The sequence below is a fragment of the Diabrotica undecimpunctata genome, chromosome 7, assembly GCF_040954645.1.
Source record: "Diabrotica undecimpunctata isolate CICGRU chromosome 7, icDiaUnde3, whole genome shotgun sequence".
NCBI lineage: Eukaryota > Metazoa > Arthropoda > Insecta > Coleoptera > Chrysomelidae > Diabrotica > Diabrotica undecimpunctata.
Window position 1 is genome coordinate 157,085,349 of NC_092809.1, and position 12,687 is coordinate 157,098,035.

At 31.1% G+C, this 12,687-nt stretch overlaps 1 long non-coding RNA gene across 3 annotated transcripts in view; it reads left to right on the forward strand.

Annotated features, from left to right (window-relative positions):
* Positions 1–8,519, forward strand: part of LOC140447052 (uncharacterized) — a 35,641-nt gene extending 27,122 nt beyond the window's left edge. Inside the window, exons 3-4 of one of the 3 annotated variants that reach the window (XR_011951562.1) lie at positions 7,739–7,838; positions 8,151–8,519. This is a non-coding gene — a long non-coding RNA (uncharacterized lncRNA). Of the gene's footprint in view, positions 1–7,738; positions 7,923–8,150 lie in introns of those variants that run through there. The other 2 variants (XR_011951563.1, XR_011951561.1) reach the window with 2 other exon arrangements.
* The last annotated feature ends 4,168 nt before the right edge of the window (positions 8,520–12,687 follow it).

The window sequence follows — 12,687 nt, forward strand, 5'->3', positions numbered from 1 at the left end:
ACTAGAGCCCATTGCTAGTCCAAAACTTTGTTTATAGAATTTATTATTTAGTTGAAAGTATGTATTATCAGTACATAATGTTATTAACTCCATTATAGCTGATATATTTAGTCGTGTTCTAGTTGCCAATGTATCATCACTTTCTAATTTTGTCTTAAAAAATGCCACAAGAAAATAGCTTCAGAACAATATTAAAAAACACATGATTATCATATTTAGAACAAAAGTAGAGCCTGATTTACTTAGTAACTGTCAAAGTACATATTGCTGTTACAAATTTCAACTCTCTTCGGCCTACATATTATATTATATCAAAATCTCTGAATCGACAACCTTTTTGGAGTTTTACCTGTTCCAGGATTCTTTTTTATTCTAAACTATTTTTTTTATTTTTAAGGTTGTTATATCATTTCCTATTTATTCTATGTATCACAGCTTCGGTCTTCCTCTTGTTCTTTTTCCTAATGATACTTGTTTGCTTATTTTGTTTGGTATTTCGCCATCTTCCATCTTTCACACATGCCCATCCAACTCAGCCATCCTATTTTAATAACTGTTACGATATCTGGATCCTGGTATATTTTTTATATTTTGTATATTTCAAAGTATCTTGTATCTTTTTCGCCAAATTTTCTTTTGTACCTTTGTATATGCGTCGCAAAATTTTTGTTTCAAAGTTGGCTAATAATCTTTCTTCACTTTTAGAAAGTGTCCAGTTTTCATTACCGTCCAGTTTTCATAAATATCGGTCTAACTAGTGCTTTGTATATTTGGCATTTTGGTTTTAAGGATATTCGTCGTTCTACTTCGTGTGTAATCGAACAAGGCAAGATTAGATTTTTGCCGTTTCTAAATCTCATTGCATAAGGTAAGGATACCTGTTTGTCCCGAGGAAATGGTAGAATGTAGAAAGTACATTCACAGCGAACAGGGCTTCCCTCGTTCCCAGTGCATTTCTAAATCCAAATTGTGTGTCACTTATGTCCTGCTCAAGTTTGTTGTGTGTTCTCTGGTATATAATTTTTAAAAATATTTTGAACATATGACTCATTAAACTTATTATCCGGTGGTCTTGGCATTCTATTGCATTTGTTTTTTTTGGTAGTGTTATGAATGTTTACATCAGTCAATCTCTGGGAATGATTCCTGGACTGTATATTGTATTGAATAAGTCGACCAATATTCCAATTTGCTGTTCTTCTATTAACCGTATTATGTCTAGGTATTTCATCAGGACCTGTTGTCTTGTTGTTCTTTGTTCGCTTTATCATCTCTAATACCTCATCTTCTGTTATGTCTGGGCCGTTGTCGAACTTTTCCTGCTCTAGTACTATCTCAGTCCGTTCGTCTTTAAATAGCTCTTGAATATATTCCTGCCATCTTTTAAGCCTTTCACCGACGTCTATAATTATTTTGCCGTTTTTATCCAGCAGTATGTTTGATTTTTTCTTAATATTAGTGCCTGTAATTTCTCTAATTTTTTTATGAAGGTTTAAGTTATCATGTTTCTCTACCAACTGTTCAATCTCTTCGCATCTGTCACTACATCATCTTTCCTTTACATCTCTGATCTTTCTCCTTATTTCTGTGTGTATAATATTATACATGTTTTTGTCTTTGGTTTATAAGATCTTCTTACTTCCATGAGATCCAGAATCTTATCGGTCATCCATTCATTTTTGTTCTTGATCAGCTTAGGTGTTAGCGTTGTCTCACATGTGCGTATAAGAGCATCTTTTAACATATGCCATTTCCTGTTCGCATCTTCAGTAGGAATAATTTCTATTTTGGTGAGATCTTCTTTAATTTTTAGTGTGACTTGCTCTTTTGTTGATGGATCTCTCAAACGGGATACTTGTATCATCTCTACTTTAGTTTTAGCCACAAGCTTTTTTAGATTAATTCTTAACCTTCCTACAACTGGGTTGTGATCTGATCTGACATCAGCTCCGGGGTATGATTTTACTGATTTTATGGAATTTCGGTATCGTTTGCAGACGAGAAGGTAGTCAATTTGGTTTCTGATGACGTTATGTTGGTTGGAGATTTCTATAAGTCTCAACTCGAAGTAAATTTCTACATCCGAATTTTCGTACGGGAGTTTGTTAAAAAATTTTTACTCAGTTCATTTGTTTTATTTAGTGCTTTCTTAAATAATATAAAAGTGCATTGTAATTACATTATTTCGACGGTTAAATGTCAAAACCTCATTAGTCAAAAATTGGCCATTTTTGATTTATGAGGAATTGGGTTGAAAATATTACCAAATGTTCTGGCAAAACCTGAGATTCATGAAAATTATGTTTTGGCATATTTTAAGTAGTAGTTCAATAGATACTAAGAAAGAAAAAATATGAAGTGTTTTGCTCTTCCAAAAAATATTAGGTTTCGATATTATTAACCATCATCGATTTATTAGTGATAACCTATTTCTGCTTACACTGATTCAGATATTGGTTTTAACTGATTACGCCTTATCAGAGTTTATTAATGACATATTTTTGTAGGTCTGGCATTTTTTATTTCTTCTGTTTGTTAATATTTTACTAGCCTAACCACTCCTCACTTGCAATATCCTTTACTGACTTCCCTTATATCATATTTTGATTATAAGCGCTTTAAAATTATTTCTCTTGTTTGCCAATTAAATCGAACTGTATTTGATTGCCAAGCACTATGGAGGAGTTTGTAAAAATTTCAAATTAAAAGATATTTAACAGATCTATAGTCTTTATCACTTTTTATAGTTCTAGCAATGTTTCTCTTTATTCGTTTTGCTAGAATACGTAGATTAATGCTTGACATATGCATTGACATATGTTACTAGTTTTTAAATTTAAATTCGCATTTTGGTGTTAGTTAAATTGGCTCGAAATTAATTAACAATCAAGGCAATTAAACAAATTTTAATTTTTTGTGAAGTTACTAATAATAATCATGCATTGCCAAGGTAATAAATTTCATACGTTAAATTTTTGTGGTAAGCCAACAATAAAATCTTGCAATAAAAACTGTAGACTCTAAAACAATAACAACGACATATATGATGAATTTATTTATGGCTTGATAAAAATTATTTATGATTTTATCGTTCTAGTTTTTACAATTTAGAAGTTTATTTACCATTTCTCAAGTAGTGTTTCAAGGTGTAAACGTACAGAAATTCTCCAATATAAAATTTTAAGTCTTGCGATAAGGATTTACTGGAAATTTAATCATAAATAACGAAAATAATAATATATAAAATATATAGGGTAAATATGTACAACATGATATAAAGTTTTATTTTTTATAACTTTTTATTGGTAATTCACAGCATATTAATTTATAACTTACATCAATTATCTTTGGTCCTTAAAGTATCGAAACTAATAGCCACTTTAAGCAAAAAATCTATAATAAAACAATACTTATTCAAATGACCTGAATCATAATCCATTTTGCCATATACTTCGGATGTGCATATACTTCCATATACTTCGGACAAAATGATATATTTCTAATAGACAAAAAGACATACATATAATAGATACAAAATTATTGGCATAATTCGCAAATGAACCATTTAGTTCTTCTTGGAACATCAGCGAAAGAAGCGTGAGCTCACCGCGAACGTAAACACCGCAACCAGTGTTCTCCAGACTTAGATCTTCGAAAGAAGCGTGAGCTCAACGCGAATGCGATAAATATTAGGAAAATCTTCTTTCTCTTCATATTTTTCTAATAATTTTTTAGTGGCTTTGCTTTTTTTCTTTGTTGGGGGAGCTTTTGGCTCATTTTTTACGAGTACAAGTGAACACCAAAGAGCTGTGTCGAATTTTTGGTTTATGTTTCTCTTGGCCACTAATAAAACATTCTTTATTACGTTAAGAATGTCCTACGATTAATTTTCGCATGAGACTCCTGGTTCGAAAAAATACAAAATTAAATTTCTATTACAAAAAAATTACTTTTGTATTAAAATACACAAATGTGACTTTAAAAGTTTTATTTAATTCAGTTTCCTTCGGTGGTACAAATTCGACTCAACTAACTCTAACTATCTAGGCAATTGTATATATTCTTATAATATGATATTCCATACTCCCTACATTCTCAGACGAAAAAGCCATTAAATTTTAATTGCCTTCACCAGCCCTCAGCCGGAGAGACGATACGCTGATTAGGGGATTTTTAAAATAAACGTTAAGTATTTACTCGACATTCTTTTTGCGTCGGAGAAAGCAGCTCACTAGAAACATCAAGAGCAGAAGACGATGGACATTCATTGATAGCAGCAGAAGTTAAAACAACTTCTAGACCGGAGTTTGTTGTTGAAACTTGAGATGAAAGCTTGTCAGTCGGTAAGTGCTGTTATTTCGGCTGCAATATTTTCTTCAAATATCGTCTAATTGGAATATTGCTAAACGAGAGGTAACGCAGCAGTCACATTGACCTGATACTTATTTGTCACATAAACTGAATCATCTGCTTGTTGTGAAGGTTGTGTCAAAACCTGTTCAGACTTGACAGAACTCATTACTGTTGCAGGTTGATAAGGCTGTTTATTGGAGTTGTTTTCTAGAGGTATGTTTGTAGTTTCAAGGAGCTCAATCATATAATACGGAAATATTTTATAAGAATAAGGCCAGATGCCAGTATTTTTAATCCGTACAGCTGCAGCTGCCTTACCATATGCTTCTTTGAACCAAACAGCGATCTGAAGATGCGTAACAACACGTCCAGGATGTGCCTTCAGCCATTTAGCATTTTTTTGGTTACAGCAGGTCTTCAAAGGTCCAAAAAGTAGACGTCAAGATGTTGCATAGGATGAGTGCAATGTGGAAGCAGACAAATGAATACCGTTTTGTTTTGTATATTCCAAATTTTCAATGCCTTTATGCCCATTACTTGCATGTCCATCGAACAAATAGAATAACTTTATCGTCAATGCTTACTTTTACAAAATTTTGGAAATGTTTTATCCGTTTCATAAATATTTCGTTAAGAATTGAAATTGAATCTACGTTCAAAATTTGACAGATTATAAAACGCTGCGTTATGGTAGCGTGGTGTAACTGTTAGATTTTTGTTAAAGTCCGCCACATTAAAAATAACCCGCCTCTGTCATTTTGTACACATATGTCATTTTGTACGTATTTCCCCTTCCTATTCAAGACTAAAGAACTTAAGCTACATTTGAAATTGTATATCACGCTTTCGCATGACTTAAAAATCTCTTGGTTTTAAATTGTTATATTTTGTAATATATCTTTCGGTTAAATTTATATCTAAAAATAAAAAATTATAAACTAAGGGAAGAAACAACTCCCAGAAGGGCTTAGAAAGAGATGGACAATGAACATGAAATAACAGAAACAATAGAAGAAGAATGGGGAAAATTTAAAAATGCGATGATAAAAACAGCTAAATCAATATGTGGTACTACAAGAAATAACAACAGAGGGAAACGAACATCTTGGTGGAACGATGAAGTGAAAAGAGAAATAAAAGAAAAGAAGAAACTATGGAAAGAATACGAACAAGACAAAACACACCAAAAATAAGAAAATTATAAGAGACAAATAACAAAAGTTAATGAGATAGTTAAGAAAGAGAAACAGAAAAGTTGGGAAAAATTCGGAGAAAAAATGGAAGAAAACAGCACAGAAAACGTAAAATTATTTTACTGAACACTGAAAAACCTAAGAAGCAACAAAGAAACGAAACTGAAACAAATAATGAACAAGGAAGGAACAATAATAAACGACGATAAGACAATAATGGAAAGATGGAGGGACCATTTGCAGCTGATACTGAATGGAAATCAAGCGAATACAATGGAGAAGAAAAACCACAACAAGAGAGTATCCATAAGCAAAAAAAAGCAAAAGAAAAATTGTTATACATATATAACCTAATATGGAAGAGAAAAGTAATACCCAGAGAATGGACAAATGCAGTAATTATACCTATATACAAGAAAGGAAACACAGACTGTAAGAACTATAGAGGTATATCACTACTATGTGTAGCAGCAAAAGTATACGAAACCATAATAGAAAGGAAAATCAGAAAAGAAATAGAACATAAATTAGAGAACGTACAAAGTGGATTCAGGAAAGGACACAACACACAAGACCATATATTCACCATGCAACAAGTAATAGAAAAAGTCTTAAAGAAAAATAAAGAAATATATCTGAGCTTTATAGACATGGAAAAAGCATTCGACTCAGTCAAAAGAATAGATATATGGAAAAGCCTAAAGAAGAAGCAAGGAAGTGAAGAACTGATAGAAGCAACAAAGAGTATATAAATGAAAACAACAAATACAGTAAGAATGTTAAATATACAGTCAGAACCATTTGAAACAACTCAAGGAGTTAGACAAGGGGGAAGTCTCAGCCCAGTGCTATTTATAAATGTAATAGATGAGATACTGAAAGAATGTAAGAAAACATTCAAGAAATACTGCATCGGTTGAAACAGTATGCAAATGATAAACGCTGAGATGTTTATATTTGCAGACGACATAGTATTAATTGCGGAAACTACAGAACAACTTAAATACAACTTAGAGAAATGGAACCTAGAAGCAAGCAAATACAACTTAAACGTAAACAAAGAGAAGACTCAGATAATGAAAATATCAAGGAAACAAGGGACGGAAGATCAAATAGAAGTAATGATAGACCAACAAAAAATAATACAGACAAATTCATACAAATACTTAGGAACAGTAATCAACAACAAAGGAGACATCGAGGACGATCTTAACAACAGAATGGATAACACAGGAAAACTATTCCAAGCACTAAATAGAGGATTCCTTAATAACAAAGAAATATCAACAAAGACCAAGATGACAATATACAAAACAATATATAGACCTACAGTGACATATGGAGCAGAAAATTGGATATTAAACAAAAGACATCAGAGCAGAATTCAGGCAGCAGAGATGAAATACCTCAGAAGAACGATCGGAGTAACAAGAACTGATAGAATCAGAAATGAAGAAAAAAGAGAAAGACTCAAAATCAAACCGATACTTGACTCAATTAAGGAGAAAAAATTGGCATGGTTCGGACATCTAACCGGGATGGACAATAATAGACAAGTAAAAAGAGTGTGGGACGCCAAATCAATAGGGAAGAACAGAAGAGGAAGACCCATTAAAGAATGGAACAGTGACATCTCGCAGATACTGCAGAGTAAGGGTAAGACTTGGCAGGAAGCAATACAGATGGCATCCAATAGGAAGGAATGGAGAAAGTTCGTTAAGAGCTAGGACACCTCAGAAGACTGTAAAATATTTTAATTTAATAAATTGTATTATAAACGACCCAACACCGAAAGGCAAAAATGGGTCTACTGATTAAGTAAGTAAGTAAATTTATATCTTTTTACAACTTTTAACTTATTTTAGTTGCAAGTTACTTGTGCCATATGTAGGTACTTGTAGCCTATTTTCCAAAAAGCAGTTAAACTCTACAAATCAAACTGGTAATGTTTATATACGTATATTCTAGTTGTAAAAACCTCTTTTGTTATTCTATCAATATATTTATGATATATTATACTTACATAATAAATATTTTACGATGCGTACCAATGTTATAGAAGTGCAGTTTAAGCAGTTGTTTACATTTCCTTTTGTATGAAAATATATTGTGTGCCACATTTTTATGTTTTTGAATGTTTCGTTTAATGTTTCCTCTATCTATTCATTTTTAGTATAATATTGTTTTTTCAGGTGTTTTAAGCAATTTTTAGTTGGATTTTGGCTCTCTAAATTCTGTCGTCAGACCACATTTTGAAGCCGATACTGGAAATGTAAGCATCAAATTTAAATGGTTTGTTCACTTCTTACTCCTTAAGTCATTGTCATTTAAGTTAGTGTATAAGAATGAAGTGTATATTGATTAAAACAATGTGAATTTAAGTGTTATAGCTACTTAGTGTATTCGATTAAATGACTTGCAATCACATGCTATTGTATTTGCGTACGTATTTCATCATTTAAACCATTTCATTGTTAGCAAAGAATTATTCTCTTTTAATATCTAACAAATCTAATTTATTTATTTTAAAATTATAATTAGATTTTCTGTGATACGTTAGCTTATTATATCATACTCATATTTGATTGTTTCTTTTACTTTTAGCATCACTACCATGAAGACCAGAATGATCTAATTGACAGATATGGAATGAATCAGAATGTCATGAAGCAGCCTTTTAACAAAATTCGGAAATGAAGAGAGCTATCCGTCGACAGTATATATTTTACACTGTCATGGAGTTGCTCTCTTTATAAACGAATTTTTTATCTACAAAGACGGAAGATCTAACCATTTATGAAGTTAAAATTTAGAGATAAAACGCCAAAAAAAAATTTAGAGTTTTGTTAATTTATTTCATGTATTTGTAATATATTTTGTTAGTAAATTTTCTTCTGGACACTAATTGCAAATTTATTATTATAAAATTATTATTGTAAAATAAGTATGTTTAAATTATTTTTTTTAAAGTGGCAGTTATAGTACATCCACTAATAATTTTCCAACATAAACATGTCTCATTCTGGTATCAAAGAGACCGCCTTTCAAATCAAGGTTGTCAGACATATTTCCTAAAATTCCTAAGGTTATATTTAAAAAATATTCTCTATTCTCTATTCGTTATTATTCAATTGCTAGTCAACGAACGACACTCTTAAAAAATAATATGAACATATTCTCAAAAAATATATATATATAAATTAATTAACTAGGTACTAATATTTCCATGGACTCTTCACTAATGAATTAAAGCAACCGTGAACTTTATATTACTTATATTACAATATATTACTTATATTCTAAGTAATTTTCGAATATTGGCAACATTGTAGTCTGGAGAGAATGTGAACGTTCGACGTTGCCCTGTTGGTGAATTTAGCGGTAATACTTTTATAGATATAATGATCGACTTTTAAGAAATCAGACAACTTTTAAGAATCCAAGTTCTCAAAAACGGTTTCAAGAATTGTATTATTTTTTTCCAAATTTCATTGATTTTATACCTTACCTGGAAACATGAAAAATTGCAGATATATTAATAATGGTATTAAGGTTATATTCACTAATTTTAAACTCATGCATTATGGCAACAGCGAAGTGCAAAGCCGTAAATTCTAATGAAAACCTGTTTGTCTGGCTATGTGACACCCTAAAATATTTCCTTTTGCAGAGGCGGAGGCTTATTATAAGGTATAAGTAATATAAGTTATAAGTAATATTATATTTTTCTAGGATGGCATTTTTTAAGATGCATCAACTTCTGTGTTATCAATAAATAATGACAATTATGTTAATGACAGCTCCGAATTAAAAAATAAAGATTTGCACGTACAATACCAAAGAATAGTTTTAAATATGTATGAGTGTTTGAAAAAAGAAAATATTGGGATGGCTGATAACGCAATTGTTTCGAGAATTCATGTATTAAAAAAATCGGGTATAAGACGATATATACAATTATTAAATTAGGCACAGTTACAGATCATTCCTTAAAACGAAAGCGACCAAATAAAAAATTGGGTAGGATTGACAATGCTGCAAAAGACGTTATTCAGCGAACAGTTTACAATTGATATTGCAATTGTTTCGAGAATTCATGTATTAAAAAAATCGGGTATAAGACGATATATACAATTATTAAATTATTCACAGTTACAGATCATTCCTTAAAACGAAAGCGACCAAATAAAAAATTGGGTAGGATTGACACTGCTGCAAAAGACGTTATTCAGCAAACAGTTTACAATTTTTACAAAGAAAATAGAGTGCCTACTTTAGAACTGATTCGTGAAAAATTAAGAGATTTCCCTGAATATAATTATATATTCCGCCGAATTCAGTGATTGTTATGGATAATGCGTCGGATCATTCCCGCATATTAAATAAAATACCTAATAATAACACGAAAAAGGACGAAATTTTAAAATTTATGCAACTTAAAAACATCACTGTTCCTAAAAAGATTCCAGTAAAGAAAGAATTAATTAGAATGATTAAAAGTCGGAATTTTCAAAACGAATACGTTATTGACACCATTTGCAGCAGGAACGGCCATACTCTTTTGCGATTACCCTCATACTATTGCATTTTTAATCCAATTGAAATGGTTTGGGGTACCGTAAAAAAACGATTGCGAAAATATAATCAGTCACCAACATTAAGCGCAATGGCCATTGAGAATATTCGAGAAATAATTAGTGGCATTAATAGCGATGTGTGGAAAAATTGCGAAGCTCATGTTGTAAAAATAGAAAACGAATATCCTGTTTTACCGGCAATAGCACCAATAATTATCCAACCTGGGAACGATTCGACTTCAGAAGACTCTGACGATTCTTTTCAGTCCTTAGTTATAGTTTTTCAGTATTATTTGTAATCTCGATCCTAAATCTACAATTGGCTGTCTAAAGATGCATCTCGGGACAGCCAACTGTCCGTTTTAGAATCCTGACTACAATTGAAGAGCTTATTTCCAAAGTGTCTTAAATCCATATAATGAAATCCATGAAATTACAGATTTTCATACAAATTTAACATACAAATTATACAATTTTACAATTTTCATATGCACTTTTAAATGGTAAATAAGAAGTTGTTTTGGTACATATAACTTTATTCTAGACTTGAAGAAATCTATAAAGTTTAAAAAAAGAAAATTAAAAAAAACGAAATTTTGGATTTAAGACACTTTGGAAATAAGCTCTCTGGAAATAAGCTCTTCAATTAATGAAAAAAGTAAAAGTGCGAATTTTGACATAAAACTTTGTTATGTGGGGTTATAATAATATTTGGAACATCTTTTCCAAATAACTTTTTCAGATATCTCTAACTCGAAGCAAAATATTGAAGATTCACCCTGTTTGTGCATTAACAGTAGGCCGTGTTTAAAAATTAAATTTCAGTTTTTTTTTTTTTTTTGGCATAGACTTTTAGTCATTCAGCCAGACTCAACATGGTAAAAGAAAGATTGTCTGAGTTTATATTAAAATTAAAATAAATATACAAAACAGGTAAACAGGGTCACTCTCTTCTCGCCTAGGGGCAAATTTCAGTTGACTATCTTAATTGCTGGATAGACAATCTTTTAAAATTTTCTCACAGAATGAGCCATTATTTACAGATAATTGTAAAAAAATATTATGGTTTATGTAAAAACTAAATAATAAGTCCAATATTCTTATAAATCACTAAAATTAACAAGCTTTAATTTGAAAGAATTAATTTGTTATTTATTCGATGTTGTGAGCCCGCTCCCATTTGAAAAAAAAACTGATTCTGTCCTTTGAAGAGTCCTATTCAAAAATGCCCCGTTTAAACAAATCGAAGGTTGAAGGGTGCCGGACATTTTTGCCGGAAACAATTCAAATTCAAAAGATCACCTTTTTCTGCTACGGAAAATATTGCTCCGATTTCTCACCAAAATCAATGTTGATACTTTAGTTTAGATACTCTTGAATCTCAAAAATACTCATTTACATATTTTTCAAGCCTCGAAAATGCATATTAGGTATCGCATTTTTCGGATTTTAAATCGCCTATATCTCCAAAACTATTAACTTTTGAGAAAAATGACAGATCTTATTTAGAGTCACCCAAAAACCTAAAAAATCATATATACCTAACTCATCATTACTGGGAAAAAAAGAAGCAGCTTTTAGTTGTGGAAAGTTTTCTCAACGTTTCTAGTTACATTGACGACATACACCAAATGGAACAAACCTCATCTCGAAAATTAAACTATAAAGATTATTTATCTCCATTTAACTGCCATTTAAGTAATATTCTTGCCACAGATTTTCTTACTAGAATAGATCACCTTCAGTATGTACAACATCATTGGAGGAGTTATCAAAAACTATATACGGATGGTTCAAAAATGGACGGCAGAGTTGGATATGCTATATTCTACCCCCAAAAAAGTATAAAGATAAACAACAGATTACCTGACAAAATGACAACTTTCACAGCTGAACTCGTAGCAGTCAAAGAAGCCTACAAAATATGTATGAATCAAAAAGAACTAAACTATGTTATATTTACAGACTGCCAAAGCATTGTACATAAACTGAAATATAATTTACATAATTTTGAAGAAAATTATATCATCAGTGACACCATAGAACTGAATAGTGAAGCTTTGAAATCGGGCAAAAATATCATATTGTGCTGGATAAAAGCACATATTGGTATAAAAAACAACTAAATAGTAGATGATCTGGCTAAAAAAGCAACAATGAAAGAATCCACTCTGCAAACCTATTAACTTCCTATGGGTGATTTAATATCTATAATCAGATCTCTTAAACTCACAAAATGGCAGGGACACTACAAAAATTCAGACAAAGGCAAATTTTATAAAAGAATCAAACCCACAATTTCCGTCAAGACATGGTTTAAGCAAGTTTCCAACAGAGGCTTCATCAAAACTATTTGTAGAATAAGAAGCAATCATTGTATGACTCCAGTATACAAAAGAAAAATAGGACTGACAAATAATAATGAATGAATATGTGGGGAGCTAGCTGATCTACAACATATACTGTTAGAATGTCCTTTACATTTTATTGAAATATCAAATTTTTTTACCAAGCTAGTTCAAGTTAATGTTCAATTACCTTCTAATCTAACACATCTTTTAGAG